The sequence below is a fragment of the Anopheles merus genome, chromosome 2L, assembly GCF_017562075.2.
Source record: "Anopheles merus strain MAF chromosome 2L, AmerM5.1, whole genome shotgun sequence".
Lineage (NCBI taxonomy): Eukaryota > Metazoa > Arthropoda > Insecta > Diptera > Culicidae > Anopheles > Anopheles merus.
This window is the reverse complement of record NC_054083.1, coordinates 52,168,827-52,184,693: the sequence shown is the minus strand read 5'-3', so window position 1 is coordinate 52,184,693 and position 15,867 is coordinate 52,168,827. Positions and strand designations below refer to the sequence as shown.

The 15,867-nt window shown below is 47.9% G+C and overlaps 1 protein-coding gene across 6 annotated transcripts in view; it reads right to left on the bottom strand.

Moving 5' to 3' along the window:
• The window catches only part of LOC121592836 (homeobox protein PKNOX2-like), a 57,987-nt gene extending 42,610 nt beyond the window's left edge, over nt 1-15,377 (bottom strand). For 2 of the 6 annotated variants that reach the window (XM_041914661.1, XM_041914667.1), the window contains exons 1-2: nt 10,843-11,422; nt 9,769-10,496 (exon numbers count right to left, since the gene is read on the bottom strand). The gene's annotated coding sequence lies outside the window, so the exon portion shown is untranslated. Of the gene's footprint in view, nt 1-9,768; nt 10,497-10,773; nt 11,425-15,021 lie in introns of those variants that run through there. The other 4 variants (XM_041914662.1, XM_041914666.1, XM_041914664.1 and 1 more) reach the window with 4 other exon arrangements.
• Nucleotides 15,378-15,867: the final 490 nt, after the last annotated feature.

Sequence of the window (15,867 nt, the reverse complement as noted above, 5' to 3'; positions counted from 1 at the left end):
GTACGAGGGAGGCGGAATTCTTCGCCCACTTCATTCCCGCACCGTGTAACCGTAGCCCACAGTAAGTGGAGAATGTCCCCTAAGGACATTCCCCAAGAACCTTTGAAACCGCGCGCACTTGACACAAAAATCAAACCCATTGGAATTGTGTAGCACACTGGCACGGGTTCTTTCGCCTCCTTCGCCGGCTACGCCGGTGACGCTTTATCGATGAAGGGCAAAAATGAAAGCACCTGATAACGTAGCACCTCCATGCATTCAATGGCACAAGAATTGATCCCAATTTTGCGCCCTACATGTAATCGCCTTTAAGGTGCTGCACGAGGGAGTGGGACACACAAGCATCACAGAGCAGCATCATAAACAAATACCCTCCAGGGAGAAGAAGAAGAAGCATAAGAAAAACACTACACGCCAACACAGCATAACGCATTTCGCATGGCGAAAAGTGGAACCAAAGTGAGATCTCTCTCTATCTCTCTCTCTCTCTCTCCGTTTATGTGGTTTTAGGGCTGAGACATTTTCAGGACGTCCTCTACACGTACGGCATCACAGCTTCTCAAACCAAACAACAGCAAAAAAGAACCCCTTAAGATGAAGGTTAGATCTTTCCCCTCATCAGAAAATACACATTTAACCCACTCGAACTCGAACGACGACAATGGAAGAGAGAGAAAAAGGGGTTGAGAACAATTCGCTAGGCGACGAAAAGTCAATTTTCGGCTAGAATCAACCCTCCCGAAAACGCAATATTATCTCCCCCTTTCGAAAAGGCAGAAGAAGATACACAAACTCTGATCTGTCGTCGAGTTTTGGCCCGCTTCTCAATTACTCCAGATAATAAGCGAAATGAAAATCGTGCTCCTTTTCATAACCTCACAGACACACACAGCACAGCACACGTGGTGGTATCGGCCGTCGTTCCCTCCCTGCTTAAGGATAATTCAAACTTCCTGCGCACTTCCGAAAAGGGGTTGATTCGATTAGAATGCACTCCAGTGAGAGAGTGAGAAAATAGGCGTGTGTGTGTGTGAAGACCCGGACATCATTTAACACACACACGAGTTGAAATTTCGGAAGGATTATTTCCATCACCCTCCCAAGCAAGTCTCCTTTTTCGTACATCATTTCCACCTCAACGCATCGCAGCGGTACGTTAAAAGACTTAAAGACGGAATACCTCGGGCGTTACCGATGAAGTAGGAAATTAAGTTTGGGGACAGCATTTTCCCAACCCAGCCGTGTCTGCGTCTAGAACGGAAGAGCCTCGAGCGGGTGTGAGGAGAGATTAACAAATTCTTTTCACACGTGCCGCACACGCAAGAGACGCATCATCTTGCTTGCGAGACGTACATAAATTCATTTTTAAATTACTTGCCGCACTCTAATCCACCACTACCACCACCACGACCACCTTCAACGGAAACACACACGCGCACGCCACATATGGTGCACCAGCAGTCATTTGTGTGATGTGAAAGAATGTTGCCGAGGGTTTTATGATTCTGGCATGAATTTTGTGGCCAAAAAAAAGAAAGAAACGCCCTTTTCCAGGGCTGCTCTGCCAACCATGAGGGATGGGATTCGGACGCTCAACTATGACGCATCTGCATCTTATGAAGCACAGGACGCTACCCTAAACGCAAGCCGGAAAACGGCGACGTCTCTCCGCCTTGCGCATAATTTCAAGGTAAAGTCCTGCACTAATTTCTTTCCCTCGCTTGTGCTAATCTGGCTAAAAGAATGGCGCAGAATTCAGTACAGAGCGGGTACTACCAACGGTACAACTACTTCTTCCCCTTCGTACAAAATACTACTCTCGTTGCAAATTCATTCCTCATCTCGTCCATGGCACCGTGACGCGATGGTGGCGCGTCTTCTCGATTCACGCGTCTGGGGGATTGTTATGGCGCAATTCGCGTACACCATAAACCGATCATTGACATCATCCGGATTCGGTGCACCGATGGTAGCCGGTAGTCGACAAGACAGGCGAGCAGGCAGGTCTCCCTCCGGTCTCGTTGGTTCTGCAACCACACGACGGAACACACCGAGCCACAGGTCGAGCTCGATAGGATAACGATGGCGCTTCTGCTGCTGCCATACCTTGGCACATTGCACACAAGGACAACATCGCAAAAAGGACCACCACACCACACCAAGACGCTGTTCTTCGATCCCGATGATGATGATGATGATGATTAATTTCCCCCGGGGCAAACCCTACCCAAGCACAAGCAGCAGGGCACATTAAGCGAACCAACATGACACACAAGCGAGAAGCCAAGCACGACGCCAAACGACGACGAAATCAACTACGAACCCGTCGTCGCTGCCTCCTTCGACCATTCAATAACCGTTTGCTCGTGTGCCTGCTCGCTCGCCTGCTTCGATACGCCTTCCCAAAGCGCTAAAGGTGTTCTAGTGCATCGGACCCCGACTTCCTCCACCCTCCAATTAGAATATTCGCACCGATGGCCTTCACCAAGGGCCCTCCCTCCCCCCGCTTCCCTTCCAGCAAACCTCCTACACGTCTTCGCTCTTCTTCATCCGCTCGTCAAACGTCGTCACCGACGCTTCGGTATCGTATGCCGCATGCAACGCGTCTGCTTCCTGGTGGTGCGTGTCTTACGCCAGCACTTGCAGCAAAAGCATGTTGTACTGAAGCGTACAAGACCGTCCAAGATTGACACAAAGGCAAACGCAAACCCCGTCGTGGGGCAGCAGCATGGTGGTGTAGCAACTGTTCGCAGCCCGGTTTGTCGCGCAAAATGCCACACACATGGTGGTGGTGTGTGTTGCTTTACTACTGCGCGCCTCCTCCCTGTCCGTGTCAAATGTATTTACGCGCATCATTTTACGCCTCAAACAGGGAGAGGCAATTTCCACCCTTAAGCTAGAGCGCGCTTCTGGCGGCACTAGTTTTTACTGTTTGCTGAGAATAAATTGAGACTTTCAGCATTATTCACGCTATTTTGGGTGTGAAAGTGAAATGTGGAAATTTCTGCCAATCATCCAATCATTCAGTACTTCTGCACGGTCGACCAAGCCAAAGTTCCCTTGAATTTGTACATTTTTTAAACGACAACAATGCTTTAAAGGGAGCGTTTTTTCATAATTTTGCAACAAAAAAATACTTTAAAAAATGAACATACACTCGGAAACACTCTCGGAAAAAGAGCACGATGACAACAGGCAAAAAACATAATCCTCCACAAACGCAACCCCACGGTTCCTAACCAACACGCTACACTTTTCCTAATTCCCAGCCCAACCCGGCCCAGCTGCGACCAAGCGAATGTTTAAATTTAATCAGATTTTTATCTTGACTTTCCCATCATCGGCCACGTGCTCTTTCCCATTCCTCACTGATATCTTTAGCGATTTTTCCCCCCGAGAACATTGTTGAAAACTGTGTGTCCCACTTTTTTCCTTATATTTTGACGATGGGGACGACCAAAAATCTCCACCCGGCGTGTTCACATATTAAATTAAAATGTTTTCCTCCCCACCTTCCTACAAGATGGAGACGCGTTGGGGACAAAATTGTTCTGCAAAGGATGAGCTACCATTGTCGATTAAATTTACCTCCTCTCCAATATAAGCGAGACTGTATTTTTCTCTGTACGCACTGAACAAGTTGCCAGTTGCCTGTGCCATATCTATTGCAAAAATCGAGTTCGAGCGCTCCGGTGCCGAAAATGTGCTCATCATAGTGCCTTGTCGGGAAGCAGCTTCTTAGGAGCCCGAGAGTACCCATCTTCGAGTACTAATTTGATTACACACGGTATTCTTCGCTACCTCACCATTTCCGAGACCTTATTTCTTAAGAAGAGAGCATCAGCAGCCCGGCTTGTACCGATGACGACAGTTGCTGCGTCCTTGCGTCGGGATGATTCAACACAGGAGGAAAGAAGAGAACAACCCCAGCGAAAGAAATGTGCTTGCCAAATATCCAACAAAAAACCCCTGCGCCACCAAACCAAATCCATCCTCTGGCCGATGACGACGAAAAGAGGAATGAAATGAATCTAATCTTATGCATAAGAATGACATCATTATCTGCCCGCTTGGAGGGCGCGCGGAGGAATGTGGATGGGCGCTGGGGTGCTGATGCTGTTTCGCAGCCAGTTGGTATACGGGGATTAGTGAACGCATCCCCAGATGGGTGACATTTGATTCCCCGCAAAGAGGGAAGGGAGTTCCGTGTACATGACAACATAAACACTGAATCCAAGTTCCATCAATGGGCATGAAATGGGCACATCAATAGTGTTGTTGTTGGTGATGAAATTGATGTTTGCGAGTCAATCATTTGCTGGTATGTTGACATTTCTCGCTTGTGGTGATAGGAGAATTGTTGATTTATTGGGAAACATATTTGAATTGCGAAAAGTCAAAACATGATCAATTTCAGGACGAATTATTCGAAAACGTTCGACTCAATGTGTCAAAACACGCCTAAAAGTATGCAATATGCTTATCAAATTTGGCTTATTCACAGTTTTGAGAGCTTGTTGCACAAAATAACCACTATCATGAAATAATATTAAAATAATTCTATTCATATTTTTACTAAAACTAATAGTAACTCTCCACACATCAAATAGTGCGAAACGCTCGATAAGGCTATAAAGTAAAGCTAAAATATTGCCTTATTTCTGTCCAATAAGCGTTCATGCATCAAACAGCTCGGAGGGACAAAAAGGTTATCCACTATAAAAAAAGAATGATATTCCCATGACTAGACACTTTCATCAGTTCCGAGACCTACCCAAGACCCTGTCTACCGGAAGAGGATACGGCAAAACGATGTCCGAATGCAACTAAATCACAAATCGCACTCACACATACACACAGCTCTCCTCGGTGGTGTTTGCTTGACATGGCATGACGAGCCCAAATGGCGAACGACCGACTCCCGAATCCGAAAAAGGAGTGTTTCTGTCAGAGAGAAATGAAGGAATCAATAGGAAGGAAAGCACCAATGGAAAAAATCTGCTAGCATAACCATTTATTACACTGGGCAACACACAGGGACAACAGCAGCGGCACACAAGTGGGGCGCGGTACCACCGTCAGTCATATATAGATAAGAAGATGAATGCTGAGTCTGAAAAATGTGTGCACTCAAATAGTGTCCAGGCGTACGTTTGTGTCTGTGTGTGTCCATTGAGACGGCAAACATCTCAGCTCAAGGAAGCAAAACTTGCACGGCATCAAATCTGTGTGGTTCGCCGATCTTTCATCTTTCATCCATCTCCATCTCCAAACGGTTCGCGCTGACGTTAGCCCTTTTATTTCTATTCGAGCTTTTCGGAGAGCCATTTGGTGACGCACCGAGAGACCCAGGAAAGAGGAAGAGCCGGAGAAAGCGAACACGATGATCATTGTTTACCGATGATTGTCAATCAGGAGCGGAACCGAACGGACAGACTACTGATCAGGCTCGGAAAAACCGGAATCGTATCCGAAACCCCGAGAACCAGGACAGACGGTCAAAATCGATTGAAACTGCAATACACACACACACATTGAAAGGACATCGACAGAAACGTGAGGAAATCGTTCATCTTTCTTTGCGTCTTTCTCCGCCGTGAACAAATCCCTCTCACTGTCTAAACCACTATTTTCTGCGAAAACCTTTCCCAATTCTCCATCACAGCGTGGAAAAGTGAATGAAGGTGCTGTGGTGGTGGATGGTGGTGGAAAAATTAAAAATCTCCCGAATCGACATCCGGCAATTCTGTCCGAAGCGTTCGATTTCGGCCACACACACACACACATAACAGGACGGGACGTGAATCACGATGGCCACAATCGTCTATTCGTTTTTTTTTGTATTGTCCTCCACCAGTCCTCCGCACACAAAACCAATTCACGAACCGATGCAATCAGACATTCTTTCCGTTCAGTGCTTTTCATCAGTGGCTGTGTGCTCTCAGGTTATAGTGCTAGAGTTTTGTCAAAAGTTTGGTAGAATACGGACAATCAACGATATGACATCAGCTCACTTTTGTGAAAATCTATTAGAGATATTAGTGCTGCTTTGCTTTACTCAAAATTCGCTGAAACAGCACGACTTTAGTAAAGAGTTCCGAAGTTCTTCAAAGAACGATACATTATAGATGCATTGTCAAGCCAGTCAACCGTTGTAGCATCCTCCAATTAAGAAGAAGAAAATAAAGCTTTCGCTAAACGTGAAAATTGAACCGTTGCTTATCAACGGTTTTACCAGATACCGAAAAACTGATCAGCAATGCATGGTGCGTTCCTCTTGTGTTGTGGTGAAATCGAAAAACGCAGAACCAGTGTTCACAACAGTCAGACAGGGTTGTATCATTCGGGATTTCTGTACGACCATCGTCCTGCTGGGATGCAGGACACATTGGACCGTTATCTTCGGGACTGAACCCCCCCTCCAGGCTCTAATTTACAGCTTACAACAACCACCGAAACTATAACGTATACAATTCGAACCAAAGCACCAAAAAAACAAACGTTTTACTACGCTCACACTACGTGTTTCGTTGCGTATCGAAGAGGTATAAAGTAGCCCTAATTTACATCCACTTCATGCTGCTATGCTACGAACGAATCGTACTAACGACGTCCTGCGAACGCTTCAATCCTACTGTACTGACGACACACAAGGCCGCGAGGACATTCAGCAGGACGACGTTGCTCAAAACATTAGTCACCGGGTCCATGGAATCAGGACGGAAAAAGCCACGTGCAGCATAAAACAGCGGAAACTCAACGAACGGACACACACGCACACACGTAATTTATGTCTCGCGGTCCGTCGTTGTTTGTGTTTAGCTCCATCATCATCGTGCCGTAATGCGCGTAGCCTACCTTTCAGGCGCAGCAATCCCGAAACATGCAATACAGACTTCGACCGATGGATGGATGGATGTAGCAAATCATCGCCTACTGTTTGTACTGTGTACGGCGGTGGTAGGCAACCGTAACCGAAGGGAGATGTATAATTACCTTGCCGCGGAAAAAGGAAAACAGGGCACACGCACAAACAAATACAGCAAATCCACAACTAAGCAGCAGCAAACGATGTGCCGAATCTGCGCCTTCCTTCGTTAAACCTGGCACTCGCGACACTACACTACAGGCACTTAAAAATGGTCGCAGTCTTTTGAACCTGTGTCTCTATCATCTCTCTGTCCAGACAGACAGCCGTGTGTGTGTGTGTGTGTGTGTGTCAGCGAACTGAAACATTTTGATTGATTTCGTACAATATGGACCGTAACGAAAGTGAATCGCGCGCACTAGCTCCTCATCATCACGATGGAGCGCGGACGGTGGTGACGTGAATATTGTCACAGATAAAGCCACTCCTAATGATGTACACTGCAGTAATAGTAGTTTTGCAGGGACCTCCCAAAAAGGGAACACCATCTAGTGCTGGTGCCCAGTAGCTGCATCAAACGAATCTGCCGCCCCGAATCTTCAAGGAAACTGTGCACTGTGTCAGATGTCGAAAAACGACTACGATGACTGACGGACCACGATGAAGATGATGATGATGTACATCTCTTGGTGAAGCGAAACAGTCTTGTTGTTTATAACCTTCTCTTCTTCCATCTATCTCTCTGCACTGCGAAAAATGTGCCCCATCTTCTTTGTTGTTCGAGCTGCCGCTGTTTATCCCCCTTCACAGACCAGTGACTGCCAGCCGGGCCTACCACAACGTTTTCCTTACTGCTACAAATCAAGGCGCGCACAGTGAAGTGAAGGCGCATCATCGAGAAGAAGGGAGCTGGAGTCCGAGGGGGTTTTCCCAGGAAGATTTATTATCTTGCGGGCGGAGCGCAGTCGACCTTCGTCTGACCGGCCACGACGCACTGTCTGGCACTGTGTGTGTGTGTCGATACCCTGCGGGGGAGGGTGGGGGAAAAGGCAACAAGTACCTTTCCAACCTCTCGTCTCCTGCCGCCACCGTCGGGGGAGTCCCTTTTTCATTAAATCAAGCACCCGTGTGTCTCGGGCCAAAACATGGGGAAAATTCTTCCTAAACGTCTTCGCGGGGCATTTCTCCCCTCCTTGGCAGGTATTTCTTGGAATTCTGTTTTACGCTACTACTACTACCTACCACCACCCCGTCGGGAAGGTGGTGGCTGCGAGTAAAGTGATTTGTCGAGTAATAAAGCATTCACGAAAACGAGACCGTGAATGAAGATTGCTTCACTCAACGCATTAAAGGTACGGGAGACAGGTGCTCGGGAGACTGTCCCGAAAAAAAACTTAAGGAGTTGGGGCAAGAAGTTTCTCCTGTAAAAGTTCGTAAATATTGATCCTTTTTTTTTTTTTTTGGTCTTGTGCCACTGTACGCGTTAAAGGCATGATTTGGAATCGCTTTTTTACCATTCCTGCCCAAATCTTCAACGTACCGCATTAAACGTCACGTTTGAGGAAACTTTTTCTGTCTTCTCCCCCTTCCGCAAAGCGATCCCGTTCTAAAGTCGCATTAACTTTCCTATCGAAATTTACCGAGGGACCATCCATCCATCCATCCGCAAAGAAGGGAAGAGGCATACACACACACAGAAGAAGTAAAAAAAAAATCATTTACCGAACAACTTCGAGGCGTCGAGGTGGCCATTGAGACAAACGATTCCGACAAACTGTCATCAAAACTGTGCGTCCCTGGAGGATATACGCGCCGCACTGCTGCAACCATTTTGCCTCGACCTTTTGGCCCTTCCTTACACTCCATTCCACCGCTTCCCGTTAAGGAAAACGAACGAACGAACGAACGAACGTAACGAAACGAAACAAGCTTAGGCACTCGGGGGGCGGGCAAAACTTTTCCACCGACTTGTCCCTCGGCTGGGTGAAAATTCAACAGCCAAACCTTTGGCCTCCACTCTCCCCCTTTTCCGACACTGCCCCGGAAGCGTCACGTCAGCAAATCGCTGGACGAAAATGATGATTGGCTTTGCTAACGAACGTTGACGACGACGACGGCGACGGGAACGAATGCGACTTTGCCACCATCGCGAAAAAACGGACACAATTTTAGAATTAACCCCTTGTTTTTTGGAACCATTCATTGGCAAGGGGGGAGGTGTACGTGGGTGTGCGGGAGAAAAACCTCCACCCCGCAGGGAGGGGGACTGCCGCATTCTTTCAAGATCGGCTTTCATTTAAAGCGAATGGGTTTTGTTATAAATAATCCACCAGCCGAACCAGGTCTGCTGCCCTGCCCGTCTAAACCGTCCCCATGGCCCACCACCCCAAACGGGTGTACTTTGGTCTCGCGGGGTGAGAAAATGACCAAAACAACCAACACACGCCTCGAACTGCCTGTGTGTGTGTGTGTGTGTGTGTGTGTGTCTGTGGTTCGATGATGGAAATACTGGCGCGCTGGCAATGCGATAATGTGAAACATGTGGCGCTGCTGAATGCTCACATTTGGTGATGGTGATGGGGAATACGGGCAGTGTCAGAAGAGGACAAACAAGAAGCAAAATATGCCGCATGTTTCAGAGTTCGCCCCGTTCTCCGTTCGTGGTAGAAATTATCACCAAAAATCGTTATTTTTGTGTCCAAGTGTTTGTTGGTGTTTTTTTTCGATCCTCTTCGCTTGCGTTTTGTAGAAATAGAAAACGTAATCGATTTTAAAATGCCAAAACGTTGTGTTTGCCTTTCCATTCGACAATCGTCCAATCAATAAAACAATCAATTAGTACAAATTAATGAACAACAAAATGTTAACAAAAAAACCATTAATTTCAAACATTCACTCACTTGAACTGCACGTCGCCGGATGTTTCCTTTCCTCGGTTGATTCTCCCCACGGTCACGGTTCCTTTGCTGTTCGCTTCCCTTTTTTTTTTTTGGACCAAAACGGACACTTCTTCAACACATCATCACTCGGATCTCCTTCCAGCGTATCACGAACACCGAACACACGCGAACCAAAAACAAAAAAGAAAGGCTGGCATATGACTTTTCGACCTTTTTGCTTTGTTTTGTGTACCACCGAAATCACACTTTCAACGCACGCGAATCTTCGAGCAACTCTTTCAAGTAACGATGATGCACCGCATTTTGCCTCAGAGCAGAGCAACGAACAGCAACAACACCGATCTGACAGCTGCACTGTTTACTACTGCTGCGTGTGTACGCGCGCCGCAACACTACCATTCATCATAGTAGTCGTCCCCGTTCTCCTCGGGAGCCTGTCAAAGCTGGCGGCGTGTCAAACACACAGTCCGGAAGCATCAAAAGGACCACCACAGAACACTACTAGCGAACGCACACTCTCCTTTTGCTGCACTGCTGTGTGTGAGAGCTTTAACAACAACGTCGGGCGGCCACGGTTAAAGGTGTTTCGGTGCGCTTATCAGGGCTGATATGATCCATCTCCACCGGAAGGAGTGTAGCGGGCAGTAGGTGTTAGCAGAACTAGTCGCTGTGTTCCGGCACGACCTCGCTTAATTACCCTCCGAGGCGAGCGGTGAGCCTTCGTGGTCCTGCGTGAGAGTGTGTGGGGAAGAGAAAAAGCAAGCACTCGGTCATAAATTCAACGATGTTTGCAATGGCGTGTCGGCACGGACGGGTGAAAGGCAGTGACAACGCGAACGCAGCAGTGAAAAGGTAAACAAACCGAAAGCTGCCGTCAATGAAACACTTCACGAACGGGCACGGTGTGCTTAAGCAAAGGAGTTTTCTTGAATAATATACTCCATGTAAAGCGTGGAATTTCTTCACTATCACGAGAGGAAAAAGGTCCTGATGGCACTAACTCACACTCCTCACTCAATGACGACGAAGTAACGATGAAAGATGACGAACCTTGGCACGGTTGGCAATACTAACCTTCTTCAAGAGGAAGCAGCAGATAGATTGCCCCCACGTACTTCTTCTCTCGTATACGTTTTTTTGAGAAATGGTTGCTTCGATTGAGCTGAACGATGACAGGCAACACACACGCACCCGTTTGCTTTGGAAGACTGGGATGCTGCTGCTGCTGCTGCTGCTGCCACGCCACTTCACTTTGCCAAACTACGCCAACTTTGACACACAGAAGCTCCTAGCTCCCGGTGTGTGTGCGAGATGAATTGTACTGCTGCTGCTGCTGCTGTTGATGCTTCTGCTGCTGCTGCTGGTGATGTTGTGTTGTTGAGACACGGCTGATAGCGTGGTATTCGTCGGGCGGACCGCACAACACTCTCCAGAAGCTCGTCCCATCCGGCACGAGAGCGGGCGAGAGCTCTCTCGAACGTAAATTCAAACAAAAGGGAAAACCCACCACTACTACTACTACCACCGACCAAACCCAAAACCAGCGGGGTTGAGGGGGAGACGAGATAACGAACGACATGTTGACACGCCGATGGAGACGCCGCATCCTCGACGCTGGTTTTCCTAGGCAACGGCGCGCCACCCCGAAGCGGCACACAGTGTGTGCGAGCGAGAGAGGGCCACCGGCCCAGCCCCGTGGGAGGGAAGAAAATCCGAAGCGTGGGTTTTGCGCGCGTGTGAGTGTGTGTCTCTCTCTCTCTCTCGCCGAAGCGCGCGCATTCGCCGTGTGAAATATGATGCAAGGGGCCGTGAAACGGTGGGGGGGGGGTTGAGTGAAGGTGGTTGTGTTTTTCTTCTTCTTTTTCTTCCTTCGCGGCCCCTTATTTATGTGTATGCGTGCCGGTTGGAAATCGCGTGTGCGAGAGCAAGCGCACCCGGAGAGCAATCAAATCTCGCCCTCAACGGAGCACACCACACACAGAAACACAAATCTTGTACGAGCGTTCGCTCTCTCTCGCTCTCTCTCTCGCTCTCCCTCTTTGGCTCGCTTGCTCTTTCTCCGCGAAGATGACAGGTTGCGTCACACAAACACGTTCGAAGGCGAACGAACGACACGAACGCCGACGACCATCCATTTGGAGCGCAGTTCGAGATAATAAATGTGGGAGAAATGGCACCGAGAGAGAGAGAAAAATGGGCCCGAGAAAAGAAATGGCAAATATGTGTGTTTCGGTACATGTATGGTGGTGTTGATGTTGCGAGAGCCAAAACCGGACGGTTTGTTTATGGATTTCCCATTAAGCGGAACGATCCCGCTGCATCGTTTTTCCTTTCCACACGGCATCCTTGTGCTCGTGTGTGTGTGTGTGTGTGTGTGTGTGTATTGCTGCCTTTACCTTCCTGCGTTTATCCAACAATCTTGCGTCAACGCGCACACGTGCACCGCCAGCAGGATTTGTAGTTCGGGGGTGTCTGTTTAAAGAAAATTCCAAAACTGCAAGTAAATACGCAACGGAATTTTGTTGCGCCAAGGATGCTGTGCAACACTGTGAGCGGTTTGACAGATCATTTTGCATTGCCGTTTGCATACTTTACGGCGCATATTACATCGATCCCCGTTAGCTCGTCAATTCTTATTGGATTCAAGAATTCAAACAGGAACTTGGAGGGGTTTTTTTTCCCTATACAATTCTCATTCATTTGCTTGCTATCTCGCTTCCACATGCGCCGCATCAGCAAAGGATGGCTGTTAACAAACCCATCCGCATTCCGACATTTTTGTGCGGCTGCTTCCGTGTCTATTATGCATTCTGGCTTAAAGGTCACTTTTCCCACTTTCCCACGTGGCGATGGCAGCGGAAGGAATGACACAAAAAACCCCCGGCTAACCGTCACACATCCAACCAACTCCCCCCCCCCCCCCCCCCCCCCCCCCTCCCTTAAAGCACTAGAATTAGCTCTCCCAGAAGGAGCCCGTCGCGGGAACACAATCGTGCTATTCGTTTAATTAAGATTTATCAAGCCGAGCGAGACCAATGATGTGGAATTTCTAATGACAGCTGATCTCTTTCCTGTTACGTTTTCTGCTCTCGTTTTTTTGTTTTTTCTCTCTCTGCTATTACATCCGGCAAAAGGGTAAAAATGAAGCAGCAAGGCGATGGAAATAGCACGATGGAGCAAATTCTTGGGAAAGTGCGCTTTGCAGAGTACATGACACCTTTCTCCCTATTGATAGGGGCGTCAGAAAACGGTTCCAATTACACCTCCACCACCCAGGATCTCCCAGGATCCGGTTAGAGTTTCCGCCGTGACACAAAACCGAGTCTCGGTGCTCGGGGTTATGATGTTCTGTGTGTTAATTTCGGTAAAATCCTTTCTCTAGTGAAATTGGAATTGTTGTGTGTTACCCATCTGCCGAGAGACCTTCAAAAACATGAGCAGCAAACAACGAAAGAGCAAAAAAAACACACCACGGCCTCCAGAAAGGAAAGGTGTCGCCCGGAATATTCTATGAATGTCACGACGACGACGACGACGGCGACGACGGCGGCGATGACTCCGTGCCGGGTTTTTGGGAGAAAACCGTGTCATAAGCTGTTGAATTATTTAATTTCCAATTTCCAGTCGCGTTAACTATTCAACCCAGCGCGGATGGAAGAGAGCGTTTGTGTGGCTTTAGTATTATTTTTCTGTCCCTCACATTTGGCCGTTTTGTGTAAGGGGGTGTAAGATGTTCCAGATGCGCGCGGAGGGGGGATAATCCGTGCTGCTACATGTGGATTTTCGGAGATTTTCACCTGAGCACCGGGGAAGAAGACAGGAAAAGATGTCGTGTTCTTTCTGCACGTTCTTTTCGCGACATTCGAGACACACACACACACACATGTTATCGGCGAACCGTTTGAGCAATAAATTTATTATTTACGACCTCTTACCGTGGTAGGTCTTTTCGCGAAATTCGTACCATTTTGCACTTGCTTGCACCATCCCTCGCGCGGTATTAATATTCCGCTGTCACTCCGTTCCTGGGCTGATGAGCTCAGGCACAAGAACCGCTCGGCACGGGGCTAATGAGAGACAATGCTGATTATACCACCCCGGGGGAGCCATTGGCGCTAATCAATATTTGAATAACACGTACACGGCGGCGTGTGGGACGGGGCAAAGGAGGACAAGAAGAACCTTCTTGAAACAAGTTTTGTTTGAAGTAGTAAAGAGGTTCCCCCTTTTTTTTTTGGTACGCGATCACGATCGTTGTGATGTACAGGAGAGTTGAGAAGCCTTCCACTTGATCCGAGACTGGCTTATCTTAAGAGCCTGGATGGCCTGGACGAGCCACGGAACTCGTTGAACCGGCTCCGAAACGTCATCCGACGTGCGCAACAACTTTATCGACAAGGGGCCGTGTGGGCCCACCCAAGAGCATTTTGGGACGCACTCTGCAGGAGATCCGATCGATCGATCCTCCGGCCATCATGCGCAGTGGATGATGCAGCAGAAGCACGAACACACACACACAAATCGATCAAAGTGGTCTGTGTTTTTAACAAACATGCCTCAACAACTCAAGACACTTTCCCCACAGCTTCAAGAGCACTCCTCCGAGAGATGAGTAGAGAAGAACGATCTTCAGAAACACAATTTCCAAGTACATCTTGAAGTGAAGCCCGGGGCCTGTGCGGACATTCACTAGGTACGGCTTGAAGCCAAAAGGGTTGTAACAGAATAAATGACGAGTCACGATCGGGTGTCGTCGTCGCTGGATTGATTTCGAAACTCCACGGTGAAGACACAGCAGGCTTTGGATTAATCATTCCGTCCACGTGCCTAATGGTAACGACCATCGCCGTCTGTGATGAATGCCCGCTCACTCGTTCGGGTGCGCGTTCAAAACTGTATCCCGTTTGGAAATGACACGATATTGGAAACTTGTATATTTTCGTTTGTAAATGAATAACTAAACACCCGTTCAAATGACCGGTTTTGGGGCGGGAGAGCTTGTAAACATCATCCGCTTGTTTTTGCGACACCAAAAAACCCCGAACCGGAGGAGATAATTGATAGGCCACGGTTATGGTCCATTTTCCGGTGTATCGTTTCAGTTCAAAATTCGTGAATTTGAGTACGCAAAACACAGGCTTTTTGCCGGAGCTTGCCCAAACGCATGACCGAAAGGGCGGAAATGGAAGGAAAACGAGGGAGAGAAAGAGAGCGGAAGAGCGAGCGAGCTATCGGGTTTGTTTATTTACATACCGTTTTTTGTTCGTTCTATCTCCACTCGTTGCCACTATCTCTCTCTCACTCACTCACTCACACACGCTCGCACTTGGCACTCTTTCGCGATAGAGAACAGGTACACCAGCAGGCCGTCAAAATCTCGGCAATCACACTATCAGCACACAAATCCCATTTGCGGCATATGCATTTGTGCCGATTTTCACCGGCTAGAATGACACTTTGTTGCGTTTTTCGTCTTCGTCCTTCGGCACTGACCGCTTAATCACAGTCACATTTTCACATCACGACACCGCACACGAAACAGATACGGCAGCGGGAAGACACACGTGCGTCTTACCTCCAGCTTAGCACAACCAAAACAAACGCATATGTTCTCCATGTCCACTGCGCTCGGTGGTGGATGGGTATGTATGGGTGACTTTTTTTTCTAACGACTTTGATTGATGCAGGGCTCGTCAACCCGGTGCGGCGGATTGTGGAGCAGTTTTGTATTGTCGAATGCGGTATTTCAAACGTATCAAAATTGCATCTTATAATTGTATTGTATTCTTTCAATGATAAATTATCTATACATTGTATAAGTGTTGCAAAACCAGCGAATCTTATTTAAAATAAAAATATAATCCAAAAAACATGTACAGACACTTCTTTACAGCCACCCTGTGGCAGCGGATTGGGTTTATAGCTACGGCTTGAATGATTACTCGGTGCCGTGTGTCCGTTGAACGTCCGTTTGAAACATTTCAATTTCAAACCATATCACCCTGCTCTCACAAAAACCGCTACAATTCTCACTCTTCATCTACTCCAGCAGCGTCCAACCAATACGAAATTCGGAAATATGTGCTTCCCCCCACTGGA